Genomic DNA, 21,905 nt, shown 5'->3' on the forward strand with positions numbered 1-21,905 from the left:
GTGACCAAATGAAATAAGAAGAATAAGAGTGCATGTGTTTTGATTGGTCTAAAAAGGTGGCCAAATAAAGTAAAATAAAGAGAAAATGAATGGCAAAAGGGTGGATACATGTCTAGGGAAAGATAACACCCATTCTTTCACAAGTTCCTTTCAAACCTGGGGGGGGAGAGGAAGGATTTCTTGCCTTTTCTTCCATTTCATCCATTCTTTGATCCTTAGAATCTCAAAAATACACATGCACACCTATTTTAAAGAGTGATTCAAGGGCATTTGAAGAAATATCATGTGGGTCTCAAGGCATTCTAAAGAAGAAAGGAGAAACTAAGTGAGGGCTCGATTTTGTTGAAAATCTAAGGAAAAATCATGAGTTCATTCCCTTCATTCTTGTTGGGTTTTTGATATTTCATCACCAAAGAAATCTTCAATGTTCTAGAAAAGAACTGTGGAGTTTTAAAGGAGATATAGAGCTTGGTTCCAAAATACAAGAGAAATAAGGTAAGGATTGTTGTTTTCGCTTGAATGATCTTTGCAAATGGGTTGGTAACTATTAGAAATATTTTGTGGTAGCAAAGATTGGCTGGATTGGAGAAGATTTAGTGACATGCAAGCTATTAAAACTGTGGATGCATAATAAATTCAAAGTGAAAGAGAAGTGGTAAGCATAATACTATGTTTTAAAGCCTACGGTTGTTAAAATATTTGAAGAATAATTTGTGAATCAAGTTGGCAGCTTGATGATTAAAGTTTTGAAGAAATGGTTATTGTTGTGTGGTTGGAATTTTGAAAGGCACATTGTGAGGAGTAATGGTTGTTGAAAGACTCTAAAATGCATAAGCTAGTTGGAAATGTTGAGTTTGCTTGGTATGTTATTTGAAAGAAATAAGGAGGAATAGTGTGGTTAATATTATGAAAATATAAGATGGATTTGAATAAAAGTTACTTGGAAAAGTTGAAATGGGCACTTAATGATATAAATAAGTTGCCAGTACTTATAATGTAAAGAATTACACAAGTAAAAAATACGAATTCCTTTAGTAAAAAGAAATATATGTCAAAATATATATGAATATGCAAAGGTTAAGTGAGAAAGAATGGTAATTCTAGCATGATGTAAGTTATTAAAATGATGATTAATGTTTGAATGAGAAAGAAAAATGGGAATTATAAACAGTAAGAATGTTAAGCTTGGTTTATTGCTAAGAAGTGTGCAAATGGAAAAGGAATACCGTGGTGATTAACTAAAGGAGGAAACATAACTGGATAAGTGGTGAAGTAGTATCCCGCCATAGTAAGGTGAGTAGAGGGTGTTTATTTTAAAAGATCTATACATTATATATTGCTATACGTTTAATAAACATTGTCGATTTTCTTTAAATCCAATTGTGAATAGCATGAGTTGTTAGCCTCGATAGGCGATTTTAAAATGGATTTACAATGATTTGTACACTGCTATGGTGGAAAGCATGAGCTGGTAAAAACCATAGGAAATTGTGGATGCAAGTTGATTTGGGAATTGTTTGTGTAGACTATTTATATAGATATATGTAAAGTGTTTTAGAAACTGAGAAACAAGCCCTTTTGCACTGTTTTGCATCAAAAATCCGTGCCTTGTATCTTTGTGTGACGTGCATAGTTAAATGTTTTAAATGCAAACTTTTGAAAACTGATTTTAGTCTGATTTTTACACAAGTGTTTACACTATACTTTTTAATGTGAAAAGCAATTTGAAAGATTATCGAATCTTGTTTTCAAATGATTTAAAGCAAAAGTTTTGAAAAACCTAGATTTGGTTTTGAAAACAATTTTAATAAACCGAGAATGTAGAGGGTAGGTGGAATGTCACATCGGGATAGTATGACCCTTGTGCACAAGTGAGTTCTAGGTCAAGAACCTTTAGGCTATTGATGGGTTGTTAGACGTGGCTGGGGCCATGGTTTGTGACATATACGTGGCAAGGCCACAAGTTGATAAATGTGGCTAAGCCACAAGTTGATATACATGGTTGCGATCACCTGATTTCTTCGATATCAGCCAAAATTGTTGAAATTGCCATGGCTGTGGGAATATGGTAGAGGAAGACCTCCTGAGTTGTTATTATGTGGAAGTGGGTCCACGAATGATTACTATATTTACCTACTTGAGAGCCTTGTGAATTTTAGATTCGTACTCTTTTGCATGGTGGAGAGTTAACATTTTCTACAACTCCTCTATTTGCTTGCAAGCTTTCAGTGCTTTATAAGTTGATTTTGAGTTAATATACATGAATGTACATGATTATTTTTGACATGACAGTCATTTAGGAGCGTGCATACTTTTATACAGTTATTTCTAATTTTGATGCAAAGAAAAGATTTTAATGATTAAAATTTATTTTGCTATGCTTCTTTTTGGCATTGCTTTGCCAAGGAAAGTATTGCATTAAAATTTTATAGCATTATTTTTACAAGGCATGAATACCCTACTTGTGATTTGGTGTTATAAGATTATCATTTTATATTCTAGTTTTACTATTTACATTATCTGCTTTAAGCTTGTTTCCCATCTATGCCCTGTTCACGGAGTTGATGATCACTGAGTTTGTGAGACTTACCCCCTTATTTCCTTTTTGCAAATAGTGATTAGCTTAGCGTGCATTCATCGGTATTTATAGTCCAACGTAGATAGATAAAGGCATCTCATAGCTTAGAGGTCGAGTGGCTCATAGCATAACGTATTTGTAAATGGTGACAATATAAAGGTGCAGTTGGATGCTATGGACTTTAGTGTATTCTTACACTTATGATGAATAAAGAATAAGATGGCTTATTATGATTTATGTTCAATTCTTATTACAAAGAGTTTTATGATTCAAAGTAACTTCATAGATTAATGGCATGAATATGAAGTAAAATCTAAGGCTTCAATTAAGGCTTGCTCGGGACTTGTCAGGTTCTCTTGGGATACTCAAACACCAGTAGCAATCGAGGAGCGGTCATTACAGAGATCAAGGAAAGGTATGTTCGTCATTCTTTATAGAATCTTGATTTTTATGGATGTGATTACAATATTTGAAATAAGAATGATGTGCAAATTCTGTTTGTGTATTTAGATTGTTTGTTTCCTTAAAGAAATTATTTTTTTTGAAATTCATGGCTTACACAAACACATCTAGGCACAAAAATTCGATCTCCATCACAAGTTTTCATTGATTTGTGCGAGAATCAAAACTAGATAATAATAATGCATTCCAAGAAATTTATTTTTTCAGCTGCTTGTTTTCTCTTCTTAATGTTGGAAAATTTATTTCATCAAAATGACAATCATCAAACCTCATCATGAATAAATCTCCTTTTAATGGTTCTAAATATTTACTTATAGATGTAGACCTGTGTCAAACATATATTCCTAACTTCCTTTGAAGACCCATCTTTGTGCGATTTAGTGGAGCAATGGGGACATATATTATAGATCCAAAAATTCTTAGATGAGAAATATTTGGTTCCTAACTAGAAACTAATTGTATAATAGAGAATTTATAATATCTCATTGGCCTGATGTGTACAAGTGCTATTGCATGTAAAATGGCATGCCAATAAGTTGAAGTCAAGAGTTTAGACTTAATTAACAATAACCATGCAATCAGTTTAAAGTATTTAATAAATGATTCTACAAGATCATTTTGTGTATGAATATGAGTAATAAATTGTTCAATAGTTATTCCAACTAATGTACAATATTTATTAAAAGGTCAAGATGTAAATTTACCAGCATTGTCAAGACAAATAGTCTTGATTGCATAATCAGGAAAATATGGATGCAAATGAATGATTTAGGTGAGTAATCTTGCAAACACTAAATTACAAGTTAATAATAAGTATATATGTGACCATCTAGTCAATACATCATTTAAAACTTTAAAATATCTAAATAATCCACATAGTGGATGTATGGGTTCACATATATGAACCCTGAATACATTCAAAAAATGTAGAGGATTCAACCCCAACTTTGGCTAATGATGGTCTTATAATTAATTTACCTTAAAAAGCAAGCAACACATGAGAATTCATTTTATTAAAAAATCTTTTGAATTTTCAATGGATGATCACATGAATTTTCAAAAAAATTTCAAATCATTATTGATTCGAGATGGTTCAACCCGTCATGTCAAACATTATAATTATTAGTAAACTTTTGGTTTGCTATACCATGAGTTTCAATAATTATAATATTTATGTAATACAATCCAAAAAAGAAAGCGGGTAATTTTTCCAATGCATACTTCTTACCTAAGATAATAGATGCAATATAGAGGTATTAAATATCTCTTTTATTCATTGTCTTAATATGATGTCCATTCAGACGAATATTTTTAAAACTTAATAATTTTTTTTGAGACTTAGTAGAAAATAATGCATCCTTTATTATGGACTTTGTTCCTCTAGATAGTAAAATATTAACTCTTCTAGAGCCTTTAATTAATCTTTTACTATCAAATAAATATCAATATATAAGTTAATATAAGAGAATGTTAAATATAAAATTAAACACATAATAATCACATATCATTTAAATATATAAAAAAATATATAAAAGCATCTTCGTAATAGAATTGTACTACTAAAATATAACAACAAGCTATTAAGAAATTTTGTTCTTGGATATTTCTGTTACCCATCAAATGATCAATTCCTCCCTCACGATGGATGAGAAAATTAGAAATGGCCTAATAGGAAATATTTGGTTCTTGACCATAAACCAATTGTATATGGAAGAATTTATGATAACTTGATGGCTTGATGTGCACAAATACTATTGCATCCAAAATGGTATGCCCGTAAGTAGAAATTGAGAGTTTAGGTTTCATAAGTAATGGCCTTGTAATCAGTTGGAAGTGTTTAATAAATGATTATACTAGACCATTTTGTATATGAACATGAGCAACAAGATGTTCAACAGTTATTCCAACTAATATGTAATATTCATTAAAGGCTTGAGATGCAATGATGCAAGTATATCTAGAATTTAGAATTCTATTTAGTATTTTAGTTGGTTTAGGATTTTATTTTCTTTATTTTGTTTAGTTCGTGATTCTTTTTCTATCTTTATTAGGATTTTAGTACATTAAGTTTTATTTGTTAGGAGGAGGATTTTTATTAGGAGAAAGATTCTAATCTTTTGGTTTGATTTGGATTTATCTTAGCTAGTATAAATAAGTGGTCGTAGATAGAGGATTATTATCATTTTTGTTTATTCTGAATTTTTATTCAAGAGGTTTCTTTAGAACACAATTATCTTTCTCTTGTTCCAAACACAATAAAACATATTCAAGCCTAATTGTTAAGTTCTAATTGCCCTAAACCTTCCAGTTACATTAAATGATATCAGAGCAAATGATCCTACTATTCTACAAGGATTTTTTTCATCAAGGAGACTATGGTTGGCCGAGGCAAAGGTCAAATTAAAGTCAACTAGCCCTAACAAACTAAGTTGACTGAGATGTAAAGAATGACTGATGACTTAACTTGGGCTGTGCAAGCCTTGTAACATTAAGAACCAGTGAGAGCCCCAATGGGGAATCCAAAAGGTGACCACAATCCTTTTGAGATTTAAAATCTTGAAGATGATGATGAATTTGAGATTAAAAACCCTTTCGTAAAGATGGACTTATAAATCAAGAGATAAGAGTTGGATTAGAGTGTCGGTTATTACACACTCTTAATTTAAATGGTAGAGGAATCAAGATCGAAGTAACTGATTTTCATGGGAAGATTCATGCAAAGGATTATTTAGATTGGGAAGCCAGTTTGGAAAATTACTTTGAATGGAAACTTATGGTAGAAAATCAAATAGTGTTATTTGTAAAGCTAAAATTGAAAGATATTGCACTTCAATTTTGAAAGAGAGTTGAAGAGCAACGTGCATGACAAAGTAAGCTTAAAGTTAACACTTAAGAGCACATGAAAAGTAAACTACGAAAGAAATTTTTACTTGTTGATTATACTATGGAATTATATGAAAACGTTCATTGTTTGAAGCAAAATAACAAGACCATTGAAGAGTATACATTGAAGTTATATAACCTATCAATTCGAGTTGGGTTAATTGAGAGTAACAAACAAATTACTTCTCATTATCTTGCTGTTTTAAATCATTTTATTAGGGTCGAGATGGGAGTAGTTCATTTATACAACATTGAAGATGCTCATCAGTATGCTTTAGTAGTGGAAAAACCAGTTTTACGTTATCGCACTAGAAAGCCATTATATGGCATCAATTGGTAAAGCAATTCTGAAGCAAGACAAGGTTGTTAAACATCCCTACAAAATTATTGAGGGGCTGTCATAACCAATAAAACTAATAAGGGTGCAACCAATGTTGAAAAGAACAACAAAGGCAAGGGTATAACGACTTATGGTGGACAAAACAGTTCTGGTTCTTCTACAAATAAAAGAAGTAACAATTCCCAGATTCAATGTTTTACTTATGGAAAGAAGGGATGCATTTCTTTTAATTACCCACAAAAAAAGGTGAACATAGTGAAATTAGGGGAAAAGGTAAAACCCATTTATAATAACTATGATGAGAAGATAGAGGAAATCGATGTTTATCCTGCACAAGGTGAGTCTTTAGTGGTACGAAGAGTGATGACAACAACAACAAAGAGGAAGCAAAAGATTGGAAGAGGTGAAGTATTTTTGGCACACGAGTTGTTTGTGAAGGTAAAGTGTGTGATATTGTCATTGATGGAGGAAGCATGGAAAATATTATTTCAAAAGAGGCAATTGACAAATTGAAGCTTCCTACAAGTAAACATCCTCATCCTTATAATATTAGGTGGTTAAAGAAAAGACACGAGGTACTAGTAACTACTCAATGTTTGATGAAATTCACTATAAGAGGTAACTTGGATGATGAGGTTTTATATGATGTTGTCGTTGTTGATTTTGCACACACAAATATACATATCGAGCAAGTAATGTAGACAATAAGTCTAGATTATCATTCCCACAAGGATTTATTTCTAAAGTTTCACTAAATACTAAAATTATATAACAAATTAATCTTATTTAAGCTAACCAACAATTGAACAACTAATCAAAGATAAAATTAAAACTAATAAACAAGAAATTAACCCACAAAAACTAAATATGATGAGAAAAACAATAGATTAAAGACCTAAGATCATTGGTTTAATCAACATTTCATCTGATACCAGGTTATCTTGTTATTTATCTTCCTTAGGTGATTTTTGTAAGTTAAAAGTCTACTATGCTAGTATATGTATTGAATAAATAGTATATAAGCAAGAAGAGTATTGATTTCACAAAGAATTGATCTAAAATTTTACTAAGTACTAAAATTAAAACAATTTAGTTGTATTCAAATAATTAAAATATGAATTCTAATTAAACTAAAACTTACTTGACTAAAACTAATTTAATTAAAAATTAAAGCAACAAGATAATTGGATAAAAATTAAATCAAACAAGCCTCGGATTACAATATCTCTCACACTTCATTTAAATCTTACCTACCTTCCTTAACTCCTTTCAATGGGTTGAATTGCTAACGTAAAGTCCTCAATTATTTATAAGGGTCTCTTATCTCATCTTATAAAATTATCTATTTTAATCAAAACACTATATCCCTATGTGAATTGAAATTAAAATAGACTCATTAAGTTTAAGTTCTAATTTTGGCTCCATATGGCATATAAATATATCATTATCATATACACAAATCAATTAATATGATCATATGCTATCCTAATTTTAATTTACACTAAACTCCCTTTCCCAAGTTTCTTTAGGTTCCTAAATCAATTTAATTGGTGACCAATCTTTTAAAAAGTATTAATACCAAATTGGAATAAACAATTCAATTCTATTAAAGATAAGCAAGAAAGAGATTAAAAATTTAAATTACATGTGAGTTCAATTGCAATCCTAGAAAAATAAAATTAGCTACTCATAATTGCAAAGATAAATAAAAATATGTGAAGTTTAACCATTAAAAGGAGCAAGAAAACTAAAAGCTAAGGAAGCAAACAAAACACATATTTGCAACCTAAACTTCTGGCTCATTGAATCTCTTAGGTTTGTCTCTCCCTAATTTCTCGTAAAGATATCTTATTTATACTAATAATCTTAACCTAAAAGTCTCTAAGTTAACCTATTGACTCTAACTTTTGGACTTAAAAGTGTAATGAAGCCCAAACATCAAATATCATCTTTAAAATTTCCATTCCCATAACATTACGCTTTGTCATCTTTTGACATGATTTTCTCTATCTTCCATTTAGAATTGGGCAAAGTAATCTCCATGAAAGTTATGAGCTCAATAATCGCATCATTTAGAGTTCCGTAGCAAGAGTTATGGGCAAAATACCAAGGTTTATGTAAGTAGAACTCTAGGTCCTCCAAACACCTTACTTTCCAAAATTAAGCCTTATTTCCTTAAATCCTACAAAAGCATTAAAACTAATAAATAATAGCCAAATTAAAGTAAATAAACATAAAATTAAAATAAGTTTATAAAAATAAACTAATTATAAAAATAATTAAAAATAACTAAATTATATTTAAAAACTAAGGACTTAGCTAATTTTTAATAAAAAAGTTAGAATAAAATAATTCTATAAAATAGAATTATCAATTACTAACCTAGAATCCATATCTACTCAAATCATGAATTAGATCAATTAAGTGATGTGAATATATACCATTCAAATCTTAGTCCAACCTAAAATCTCTCTTTTGAGTGTCAATCAAATTCACAATTCAATTAATTGTTGATTAGGCAATTAAAAGCATAAAGAGCATATTTGAATAAGTAAAACAACACCCATTCATAATAAATAACTGAAAAACTAATATTTAAATTACATGTTGAAATCCACCATAATCCTAGATAAGCAAATTAGTTCATAATATCTTAAAAACCACTATCTAAAGACATTTAGCCATGAATTCAAAACAAAATAATAAGAATAACACAAAAGAACATAAATAAACTAATGTCAAAGTCTTGTTGATCGCAAATCTCTCTCAATTACTCTTGAATTTTTGCTTGATTCTTAGTTCTCTTTCTCCAAAAAAGTTGTTGCTGCCTCTCTTCCTTTAAAACCTTTGAAAAAGGTCTCTTAAATAGGCTCCAAGTAACCCAGTTTCTAAAATCCCATCAAATTTTTATTTTTGAAAAATCGTTCGGCACCACAACCTTGATTTTTTTGCACCATGGTGCTGAATTTTTTCTTCAGTAGTGTCGCAGCCACGATTTCTTGCTATTGTGGCATTCTAGCCTAGAAAAAATGTATGGTGTGCTTCCTTTCACTAGAGTTGTAGCCTTGTTCTCTTCAACGCTGTGGCTTTGGCTTCCTCGACGCTGCTGTCTTGAGTAACTCAAGGTCGCGACCTTCCTCCACCTGTTGCCTTGTGCAGAATTGCAATAGTTAAGCATTTTCCAATGCAAATTTCACCTTGATATGATCCGAACTGGGTAAAATGGTAAACATGAAATTTTTAACCTTGTCTCTTAAATTTCCCATGACTTAATAATCATGTCAATTGGACTTGTGGAGTGAAACATATGCTCCAAATACTGCATCATGTTTAGTCCATGCATACTACTATAGTGCTATGATAAGACAAATATTTTGACCATAATCTAATCCAAACTAGGCAAAGTATTAACATAAAAGTTATAGTCCTTCCTCTCAACATTCTGTTGGTCCACCAATAAGCTCATTTGGACTTCTGTATAGAGAGATATGGTCAAAGTACAGAAACATATACAAATGAAACTATCATCATACTTGCACAGATTTTCATCAAATGAGCCTTTTTCATTAAATTTTCTACAAAAGCAATAAGAGAAATCAGCAATAATTACTTTTAAAGTAATTTAAAATAAAATATCATAAACTTAAACTAAAATAATTTAAATTAACTACTCAACATGTAATCAAACTTAAACTAAAAAAACATTTAAAATGCTAAAATTCGAACCTAAATTTTAAAGATATAGCTATTTAAGCCCCCAAAATGTGTCAAAATAACTCTATATAATAAAGTTATCAATTGTGCCAATGGATGTTGTTCATATTCTTGTTGGTAGACCTCGGTTGTATGATCACAATATGGATCATATGACAAAACCAAATACCTATTCATTCTACAAGGAGAACAAGAGGTATACCTTATATCCTCTTAAAGAAAAGGTTAAGATATTAGCAATCTTAAGCCCTACAAACAATAAAATTAGCAAAATCACTATGTATTTATTCATTGAAAATTTTAAAGCTAAAAGTATTGAGATGGGAATTATGTATGCTTTGGTAACTAAGCTTTTGAAGAGTGACCAGATGGGTAAATTTTCTCAATAACCAATAGAAATTAGTAGCTATTAAAGGAGTTTAGAGAGTTGGTTAATGAAGATTTGTCAAAAAGTCTACCACCTCTAATAAGCATCTAACATGCAATTGATTTGGTACCATGAGCATCATTACCAAACTTGCCAGCATATAGAATGCCACTTATGCACTGAGCCAAGGTACAAAAACAAGTCAAGGAGATGTTGGAGAAAAGTCTAGTGCATGAGAGTAAAAGTCTTTGTGCTTGCCCAACTTTGTTAGCTCCTAAGAAAGATGGTTTATGAAAGATGTGTGTGGATAGCCGTGCCATAAACAAGATAACAATCAAGTATCATTTTCCTATTCCTTGATTGGATGAGATTCTTGTTCAACTAGTTGGTTCTAGGGTGTTTTCAAAAATTGATTTGAAGTACGAATATCATCAAAACAGAATAAGGAGTGGAGATGAATGGAAAACATCCTTCAAAACACCAGATGGATTATTTGAATGGTTAATGATGCCATTTGGCCTTTGTAATGCACCAAGCACATTCATAAGAGTCATGACAGAGGTGTTCAAGCCCTTCTTGAATTCATTTGTGGTAGTTTCCTTTAATGATATTTTGATTTATAGCCATACTAAGGAAAAGCACTTAAAACATTTACAACAAATACTAGAGGTACTTTAAAAGGAACAACTTTATATAAACTTGAAAAAGTGTGATTTCATGCAATAGAAGTGGTATTGGTTGGTTTCATTGGGTTGGTAGAAGGTTTGATTCTATCTTTGTGGTGGTGGATCTTTTTTAAAAAATGGCACATTTTATTTCATGTTTTAAGACTTCTGATGCAACTCATATTGCTAAATTCTTTTGTCGTGAGGTTGTAAGACTACATAGTATTCTAACTTCTATTGTTTGTTATAAAGATGTACAGTTTATGGGACACTTTTAGAGAACTTTGTAGAGGAAATTTGGGACATAATTGAAACATTCTAGTACTTGTCATCCACAAACAGATAGTCAAATAGAAGTTATAAATTGAAGTTTGGGTAATATATTAAGATGTCTTATTTAGAACAATCCAAATACTTGGGAATTAGTTATACCCCAGGCTGAATTTGCCTACAACAATTTTGTAAATCAAAGCATAAAGAAAACACCATTTGAGACTGCATATGGATTAAAACCTTAAAATGTGCTTGATGTAGTGCCATTATCACAAGAAGCTAAAGTAAGTAATGAAAGAGAGTTATTTGTTAATCATATTCAGAAGATTCATGACGAGGTAAAAGATTCCTTAAAAGTTAGCAATGCATAATACTCTTTCGCTGCAAATCAACATCGTTGTCAGTAAGAATTTAAGGAAGGTGATCAAGTACTTGTGCACTTGAGACAAGAAATATTTCCTAAAGGTACTTATCACAAGCTCAAGTCTAAAAAGTTTGGACCTTGTAAGGTGCTAAAGAAAATCAGTTCAAAAGCCTACTTAATTGAGCTACTACCTGAGTTACAAATCATTTCTATTTTCAATGTTTTGGACTTGTATCCATTTGATGGATGTGATGGAACTATTTCTACTATAGACGTTAAGTTTAGCACTTTTCAATTGCTAAGGCTAAAGTTATTGAAGAAGTGTTAGATGTGAAAAAGATTCAATCTAGAATAAGGAACCCTGTATAGACAATTTTTGGTGACATAGCTTGGTAAACTTGCTAATTAAAGCACTTGGATTGCTAAAGAAAAATTGAAACAAGTGGATCCAAACATCTACGAGGAGTATGTCAAGGCTTACTCGTCGAAGCTGAGTCTTTTTCAGACCCGTTGGAAATGATGTAAGTGCATCTAGAATTTAGAATTCTATTTAGTATTTTAGTTGGTTTAGGATTTTATTTTCTTTATTTTTTTAATTTAAGATTTTTTTTCTAACTTTATTAGGATTTTTTTACATTAAATTTTATTTATTAGGAGGAGGATTTTTAATAAGAGTAGGCTTGTAACCTTTTTATTTGATTAGAATTTATCTTAGCTAGTATAAATAGATGGTCCTAGATAAAAGATTATTATTATCTTTGTTTATTTTGAATTTTTATTCAAGAGGTTTCTTTAAAACCCAATTATCTTTCTATTGTTCCAAATATAATCAAACCTATTCAAGCCTAACTGTTAAGTTCTAATTACCCTTAACTTTTCGGCTATATTATGTAAATTTACTAGCATTGTCAAAGATGAATAGTTTTGATTGAATAATCAAGAAAATGTGCTCGCAAAAGAATAATTTAGGTAAGTAATATTGCGAATACCAAATTACAAGTTAATAATAAATACACATGTGACTATCTAGTTGATGCATCGATTAAAGCTATAAAATATCTAAATAATCCACATGGTGGATATTCGAGTCCGTATATATCACCATGAATACGTTCCAAAAAAATAAGAGATTTAGCCCTAGCTTTTACTGATAATGGCTTTATAATTAATTTACCCTTGAGAGCTAGTAGCATATGAGAATTTATTAAATTGAAAATCTTCATATTTTTCAATGGATGACTAAATGGATTTTCAAAAAAATTTTGCATCATTATTGATCCAAAATCGTCTAACTAGTCATGCCAAATGTTAAAATTATTAGTAAATTTTTTATTTACTATAGCATGAGTTTCAATAATTTTGATATTTATGTAGTACAATCCAAAGACCAAAGCAGGAAATTTTTTTAACACACATTTCTTAACTGAGAAAATAAATGTAAAATGGAGGTATTGAGTGTCTCTTTCATTCGTTGTCTCAATATAATACCTATTTAGATGAATATCTTTGAAACTTAAGAAATTACTTTGAGACTTAGTAAAAAATAATGCATCTTCTATTATGAACTTTGTTCCTCTAGATAATAAATATTGACTTTTCTGGAACCTTCAGTTAATCTTGTAGTATTAGATAAATATCAATATTTGTCTCTAATAAAATAAAATATATGTGCGTGTGTGTGTGTATAGTAAGAAACTTACAAGTTAATATAAGAGAACATTAAATATATAATTGAAACACATAGTAAGAATATATTATTTAAATATCATAAGAACGTATAAAAGCATATTCATAATAGAATTGTACTACTAAAATATACCAACAAATGATTAAGAAATTTTATTTTTGGATATTTCCATTACGAATCAAATGATTAATTCCTCCTTCATAGTGGGCAAGAAAATTAGTAACATCTTAATGTGTTATATCAATTTGGCTATGGCTATGGTTAAAATCATTTTGAACAAAATTTGAGTCAATTTTTTTTTCTTATAGGTTTCAGTGATACTTGATAAAGTTCAATAAGATATTTCAATATACAATAGGTACATGACCAATAGCATTCCATACCATATTGATAACAAGACATTTTCTATATTCCTTTTTATTAGTCGACTTTTATCTTTTTATTTTATTTTTTTATTATTCATCCTCTCCTAGCAGTAAAAAATATTCATCCAATCGTAGTGAGTTAAAAGTATTCATCCAGTCCTAGTAGATTAAAAGTATTCTTATTATTAGAAAAATAATTAGTGTAACCACCATAATTGTAATAATTATGATGACCTTTTCCACATCTATGACTATAATTATTAAATGATGTCACATTTACTTAAGGTAATGGATGGGGTTCATGATTTTTCATTAGTAGCTCATTATTTTGCTAAACCAAAAAAAAACATGAAATCCAAAATAAAATGTATTTTTAGATTACTCAAAGAATAGTATTTTTCACTTGTTACAAAATAGATATCATATAATTCAAATATCATATAAAATCAATTTCTTTTGCTCAATTCAAAATATCTAATGCAAAATCTCATAGTATCAAAGATAGATTTACATATACAAAGCATGATCATATTTGAAATTCCAAACAAAGAAATTATATATTGAGCAAATCATATTCTAATATTAGAATAAAGATATATTTATTTTCTTGCTCGATTTTGATTTAATAAATCAAGGAATAAAATATGATACATAATGCATGATAAAAATTTACATTCTAATTTAATAAATTAAGAGACAAAATATAATATATATTAACTGATAAGAAGTCCACATTAAGGTTGATTTTTAGGGAATGAAAATGCCAAAGAGATATCAAGCTACTTACCTGATTTGCTAAAACCAAAAATAAAAAACGAACCATTGAAATGCTTTATGAAACTTGAAAGAACTAGAAGTTCAACTTTAAGATGATGTTAAAAACTGAATGATACTAAAGCTTAATATCAAAGCTTGAGAGATTAGAGGATCGTGTTAATAACTTATTATAAAATATAACTTGAAAGAACAATAATGAGAGAAAAGTATTAATAAAATAAGAATATCTTATTTGAGTATGTGTTTATAAATGAAGTGAGGGGTTTATTTATAGATTAATAACCCTTTAAATCCTAATTTTATAGTCCAATTCAATTTATATTCAAATCTAGATACAAATAATCAAATCTAAGAGTTCAAATCAGATTACATTTATTGTGTTTGACATATTGTGGTGTTTGATTTGATTTAAATTTTTTAAATTATTACATAACAGATATTTACACACATATATTCATAATAGTATACGGTTATTAGTTGGATTCTTTTTGCAATATTAGACATTTGTGAAAGGCAAAGTGGGGACAAACAAAAGTTGCAATAATAAACTCTCTAAAAAAATTTGGCCAACACTTAAATGCATTTGTCCATTGAGAAAGACTTGATTCCGATTTCGATGTTTCTGAATAGCGCACGATGGTCCCCGCGGTCCGCGCAGCCCTACTAGGTGTCGAGTGCTTTTGCTATCGGCACCGTTTTCTTCGAGGGTCTGCAAGCAAAGAGCTCATATGGTCCACATTTAGGTGTTGTCACACTGCAATATTTATTCTTCTATAATTGTCATGGAAAATGTCCCCACATTCGGTGAGCAAATTCCCCGCTTCCAGGGAGCAATTTGTGGAAAATTTTGTTGTATTATTTTGCACTTCAACTTGCGCCACCCCCTTAATATATTTTTCAACAAAATAACTTGTTCTTTTCATTCAACTAGTATAGGTTTCAGGTGTACACTTTGAACACTCATCATTGAGGAAATATTCTATTTGTAGCTCAACATACACAATCTCAGGTCCTGAAGCCAGTGAAGTTTTTAACAATCTCATTTCACATATCTCCACTTGTAAGCAACAAAGATTTAATCAAATTTTCATACACAATTATTTTTTGAACTGATTTTATACATAAGTAAAGGAATGCGCACAGAAGACCTGATAATCAGCCTACTCCAAGTCCTCCTCATCCAAATTTTCTCCAGCATTATTGCACTCAGGCCATTTCTTGGATTTGCAGAACTTCATCATAAAGAACCAAGCAATGCTAAAAACAGTTAGTATAGAACTCATCAAATAAACAGTTCCAGTAGCCACTGACATAACATAGATCAAAAACCCAGAAGGAATCAAGCACATCACAATCAAAGCAGGCAACTCCACTGGCACTTTAAACGGCCTTTTGATCGATGGAAATTTTCTCCTCAACCAAAGAAATGATGCAAATTCTAGTAACATCCCTAAACTATACAAGAAGTTAACTGAAGAAATTAAGTCTGCAAAATCCATATAAGAAACTGCGACAGTTATCAGAGTTGAGACCAAAATTCCCAGCCAAGGTGTATTAAACCACTTTGATCTCACCGAGAAACATTGCAGAAAAAGTCCTAAATCAGCCATTCCAAGTAGCTGATACACGCAACTGCTCAATTGTGCTTCATAGAGTCCAACAATTGATAAAACTGCACCAATTTCAAAAAAGATCTTTAACCATTTTCCTGCAATGATTTCAGCTACATCAGCAAAATAACCATCAACCCAATTCTTTTGCTCTAGTGGTATAGCCCCAGTAGCAGCTAAAAGAGGCACCAAGTAAGCTAAACAAGTGAGCAACCCGGCTGAGAAAAGTGCTTTCGGGAATGTCTTTTGAGGTTGCTCAACTTCACCTGCTAAAGTACTGGCATTGTCCCAGAAGTTGAGGTTCCAAAAAAGGGTATTGAAAAACAATGACCAATCTTTTTCTACTCCTTTCTGACCTAAGCTAATCCATCTATTAGGATCAATCTTGGGAATTGAAATCAAAGTCAATATTATGAACGGTAAAAGTGAAATAACTCCTAAACAGACTGCAGTGTAACCAACTATAACCAAGCCTGTGTAGTTCAAGAAAGATAAAAGCAAAGTCGAAAGGAGTATTGCAACATATCGAGGCACCCCAGAAGACAAAAGCGGAATAACCAACTTGAGATAGTCAACACATAGAACTGGATACGAGGCCAGGTTGATCACCCCGCTGAGGAATTTCCACGAGCCCATAAGCGAACCCCAGAATGGCCCAAAAGCCTGGTGAGCCCAGATGACATAGCCGCCGTTACCAGGGAAGGCTGTGGCAAGCTCAGCTGTGATCAAGGCCTCAGGTATGCTCCATATGAAAGGGAAAATAAGGAAACCGAGTATGGCCCAGAGTGGCCCAGCCGCACCCACCGCTGCCTCCTCACCATATGCTCCCCCGGAGACCTCAAAGTAGATGAGGAAGATCAGGGGGATGATCGATAATTTCTTGGAATTTTTGCTGGCGGCGGCAGGGGCTGCTGCGGCTGCGGCGGTTGGAAGAGTTTCTTGGTTGGATAGGAGGTGCTGGGAACAAAGGCTGGAGTCTCCCATGGTCGATAGATATTTTGCTTGCACTCAGGGGCTCTCGAAAACTTTGTGAATGTTGGGTTGATAGTACGACTGACAAACACATGGGCTACCACATGTATTTTCTTTCCTCCACAATAATTGATTGCTAAAATTGGTACACCGACTCCTTCACTTGCCGATACTTTTAAACAAACAGGAACAACTGTAGGTAATGGGGGAAAATGTGCTTATTATGATGAGTGTAATGGATCTGCAAGCGAGTCAAAAAGTTTTTATTGCAAATTTGACTTCCTAGTTAATACATTTGCAGCTGATAAACCTGTTTCCATCAGAGCTTACGTGCAAGCTACAGCTTGCCCTCGACTTTCCAATTGTGTTCCGCAATTATTACGGTGGGAGTACAGACAATTTTTTAACATTGTATTGCAGTTAAATCTCTGCTTCCGGGAAGGCACAGTGTTAGATGTGTGAATACTTTTGTAGCAGTAGCGTAGGTTAATTGAAAAGTGCAATTGGGTGTTGGGACCACTGAACGAAAGCTGTACCATCTCTAAAGGTCGCGGACAGCCCATCGTGGCTCTCTCCATGGTTATTGGAGCTAGGTCCACGGGGTGTCCATATCATAATACATGGCTGTAGTGAATTGAAAATGATTTATCTAAAAAAAGGTTTAATACGGTATTAGGTTTTATATTTTGATAAAGTGATAGGTTTAGTTTCTATATAATAAGTTATAAAAAAATTAATTTTTATATTTTTTAAAATTAACAATATTAATCTAATTATTAATAATGTCAAAATGTTTTTTATTATTTATGCTAATATGGTATTTTCTTATTGATATGACTTGAATATAATGATGTGGTGTTTTTTTTTATATATGTTTCACAATATTCTTTTCATTACTTTAAATTATCCAACAGGAAAATAAAATTATTTTTTGTGTCACAACACTCTTTCCCAAAACTCTATTTTTGATCATTTTCTTTTCCAATCTTGTTTAAAACTATTAGTTTACATTGAATAATTCCACGTCAGTATTTATAAAATTCATGTTATTATTTGGTCATGTCATATCAATACTATTATTGTATCATTCATAGAATGCTACATCATTATTACCATGTTATTAAATTCAATGTCACATCAACATAGCCAAACTCCATATCAGTATAGATAATAGAAAACTTTTATTACATTGGATTAACATGTTAATTTTAAAAAATACAGGAACTCAACTTTTATATATTATTGTACAAGGACTAAATCTACCACTTTGATAGAGTACAAGGACTAATAACATAATTTGACCATTTCAATCGATGAAGTCAGTAGAAAATCAATAAAGGAAAAATGAAATACTAATAAATTATATAAAATCTAAGTTTCCATGTTTTCCCCTTTTTCACCATTAATTAAATGCAGGGGTGAGTAAGACTCGCCTAACGTGATTTGAATTTGAGTCAAACTGTCACAAACCATCTGGAGCCATAATCGACACAAAGGCCTAGCAAGCACGCTCGCTTGACCCAAGAACACCTCCAATACCAAATTTGTTCAGATAATCAAATATGACATTCTGAGAGAATGCCTCATCTCAATAAGCATGCATGCATATATATAATTATAGTCAAAGTATATATTTCATTGGATAATTCATAATATTTTTTGAACATGTGTATATGCAAAACCATCAAAATCAAAGAATTCACAAGTTCATATACTAACATATAGTATGCCAACCAATGGTTAGGTATAAACATTTATCAAAAATATGTTTAACCAAAACAAAGTATGACTCAAACTCAGCGGAGCAACTCAACAAAAGGTGAAAAACCTCTACGGGATGCCTTGATGCCCACTTTGTAAGTATTAGCAAAAAGGAGACTCCTTGGGTAAGCCAACCAAATATATACTGATTTGGAAACAAAAATAAAATTTACATGCAGCCCAATTAGCAAATGTGGGGAAAGAGAACAAGCAAGCGTAGGAGTTTTTGTACAAACACATTTTTCTCAAATATGCCAAATCAAATCCAAGATCTGCTCAAATCCATTTAAAAAGAAGAGTTTATGCATCAATTAAAAGGCCTAAAATATGCCTAAAGTCTTTTAAAACTTGGTCTAAGTTTTCTCAAACAAAGCCCTTTAAATGAACTTAAAATAACCAAAACAGTGCTTACTTCCCTACACAAATCGACTGTTCTTGGGTGAGAGGTTGATCTTTTTTGAAACAGAACACTCTTTAGGTGTTTCACTGGCTAAGGATCGACCTTTTGGTTTTTAAGGCTTGATCCTTGCACTTCTAGCATCAAATTATTAGTTTTAAAACTTTCTAGTTTCACATTATTTACCTTAAGATCAATTCTCTTTTTTAATCTTTCAAATTTAAAGTTCCAAAATACTAATGGTTCTACATTTCATGAGCTAAAAACATAATTCCATCAAGGAATTTAATCAAATCAATTCCATAACCAAGTATACAAGGTATACAACCATGCAAGATAACATGTAATCCAATCATGATAAAATATTGGACTCAAACATGATATATGAGCATACAAAGCATATGAAACAATCATGAAGAGACAAACAATCCAAATGTGTTAGAGAACATATCCAATAATGCTAAGGCATGAAATCCAAGTTTGTTAAGGCATGTATCCAATCGTGCCAAGGCATGTATTCCAAATGAGTTGTAGCACATAACTGATCATGCTAAGGAATGAGTCCTAAGATTCCAAAGCACACAACTAACCATGTCATGGCATGGATCCCACGTGTGATAAGGCACGTAGCCAAATCCAAAGGTGTTATGGTACCGAACCCAAATCCAAAAGTTCTAAGGCACTTGAACCAAATCCAAAAGTGCTAAGGCACCTAAACCAAATCCAAAAGTGCTAACGCACCTAACCAAATTAAAAAATGCTAAGTCACTTACAACATCACCAAGCCTCAAAAAAGGTATAAGCACACTCATTCTGTATTCAAGTCATTTTGAAACGAAGTTTTCCAAGCAATTGAAAGGCTTCTTCCTTATGTAAGAAAACACACACACGCACACACACATTTACATACATATATAAGTTCAAAACATTTTTCCTTCAAAACCTTTTGGCATCAAACATATTCAACTAATACACAAACATTCGAAATTCTCATGCTTTTCTAAACCTCTGAAACATACTTAGCTATACCTAAAATAATTTTAAAACACACATCTACTCATAATACAAATACTCTCCTTTTTGAACATTTCCAACCAATAGAACCTCACTTAATACAACAAGTTGGAATCTCCAATAGCACCTACGTTAACAATCAACCATTAATATCATCATAAATATTCTAGAAATTCATAATATCTAAATATTTATATTTGAACTTTACTTATCTTCATTTATTTCCAATAATATTTATCAATCTTTCTTCCAAACTTCATACCCATTAAAAGATATAACATACTTTACCTATTATCTTACCTTGGTGAGCTCTTTAGAGAGGAAATCTAGAAAAACCTAGCAAACTTAAAAACAAATTCTAATTTTTTAGAGAAAGAAGATTAAAATCTAAAAACCCATGATTTTAAGGTTGAAATCTCTTACCTTTAGCTCTTAAAATCCAAGGTTGATTACCAGGGTTATGAGGGTTTTGAAAGGATAAGAATTTGAGAGAAAATGGGAAGAAAATGAAGAGAAGAGAAAAAGTGAAGAATGGCTTGGGATTAAGGGTTCAAGGTATTTATTTTTTTGCTGAAATACTAAAAGATTGACCTTTTAATTGGCAAAGGTCAATCCTTCAACTTCATAATGCTATTTCCCATGTTTTTGGGCTTAAGGATCAACCTTTTAAAGGGCAAGTGTCAACCTTTACAATCCAAAAAGCATTTTAGCCACTTTTTGCTCCCAAGGATTGACCTTCCTAACTCTAACTTGCAAAAATTGATTTTTTTTAAGTCCAAATTCAATCCTAGTTCTTCCACCAACCTCCAAGTCTTTTATTTCTAGATTCTCAAGGGTAGAAATTAAGGATTTAAGTTAATGAAAGCATTTCTTAAGCTCACCAAGTTAATTACCCAATTTACCCATGTAATTAAAGTTAGGGGTTTCACATTCTCCCTTTTTTTTTTTTATGAAAATTCATCCTTGAATTTTCAGATAGAACACTAACCTTGTTATTCAAATAAGTACGGGTACTTCGTTCTCATCTCATTCTCAACTTCCCAAGTTACTTCCTCACTTAAATGGTTGTGCAACAACACTTTCACCAAGGATATATCCTTGGAAAGAACTCGTTTTACTTGCCTATCCAATTTGGCTACCAATCATTCCTCATAAATCAAGTCTTCCTTTTTAAGTTGGATGGCTTCATGCTGAATAATGTGAGACAAATTAGTATTATACTTTCTGAGGATGGATACATGGAAGATCAAGTGGATACTAAAAAGATCTAGGGGAAATGTTAGTTGATTTAGCATCGCACCAATCTTTTTAAAGATCTCAAAAGGGTTTATGTATCTTGGACTTAACTTGCCTTACTTTTTGAATCTCATGACACCCTTAGTTGGTGAAACATTCAAGAACATATGATCCCCCACTTGAAACTCTAAGTCTCTACATTTATGATCTGCATAAGACTTTTGCTGACTCTATGCCGTAAGGATTCTCCCTCGTATCAACTAAATCTTATCTATGGTGTCTTGAACCATCTCCGGTTCAAGAAACGTTTTCTCACCAACCTCAAACCAATGAATGGGCGATCTATACTTATGCCCATGCAATGCCTCAAATCAAGCCATTTGGATACTAGATTGAATGTGAATAAGCTTATTCATAACCTTAAATATGAATAAGCTCAT

At 31.5% G+C, this 21,905-nt stretch overlaps 1 pseudogene; it reads right to left on the reverse strand.

The window, feature by feature from the left end:
• Nucleotides 1-15,502: 15,502 nt before the first annotated feature.
• LOC110412167 (putative polyamine transporter At3g13620 pseudogene) lies at nucleotides 15,503-17,216 on the reverse strand (annotated as a pseudogene).
• Nucleotides 17,217-21,905: the final 4,689 nt, after the last annotated feature.

Source organism: Theobroma umbraticum, unplaced genomic scaffold (assembly GCF_002168275.2).
Source record: "Theobroma umbraticum cultivar Fairchild unplaced genomic scaffold, ASM216827v3 scaffold_95.0, whole genome shotgun sequence".
Classification (NCBI taxonomy): domain Eukaryota; kingdom Viridiplantae; phylum Streptophyta; class Magnoliopsida; order Malvales; family Malvaceae; genus Theobroma; species Theobroma umbraticum.